Consider the following 583-nt stretch of genomic DNA (forward strand, 5'->3'; position numbering starts at 1 on the left):
AAAAAAAAAAAAAAAAAATACCTAACAAGAATTGGAGGGTTGGTTTTTGGTACAGCCAATTAGCTGTGTAAGGTACTAAGGTCATCAATTGAACTGTTGAAGTGTTGATTTTTTTAATGTAGTAAATATGTGAAAAAAAAATTGATGAAAAGGTATTAAAAAATGGTCATTCAACATTTCTACTAACGCACTTTTTTTTTTTAATGTACCATACCTACTCAGTTTTAATCTTTCATTTTTTATAATAAAATAAATATTAAATAAGACAGTATCTTCTTATATTAACAACTAAGATTAAGTAGGTACAATAGAATTATCATTTAAATATATATATACACACACACACATATATATATATATATATATATATTATTTAAATTTAAGGTCTACCCTCTAAGTTCAAATCACCATGACAAATTGTAAATTTTAAGGTAGGTGGTTCAATTTGGTCAATTTCTCCACTAAAAAAAATGAAGGGAAGAAAAGAAAACATTGATTCAATTGGTTTTTTTTTTTTGTATTAAATATCCGATATAATAGAAATATATGAAATTGAAAATCCAACCATGGGGTTTCAGTTCAA

This window comes from Quercus suber, unplaced genomic scaffold, assembly GCF_002906115.3.
Source record: "Quercus suber isolate HL8 unplaced genomic scaffold, Cork oak 2.0 scaffold_91, whole genome shotgun sequence".
Lineage (NCBI taxonomy): Eukaryota > Viridiplantae > Streptophyta > Magnoliopsida > Fagales > Fagaceae > Quercus > Quercus suber.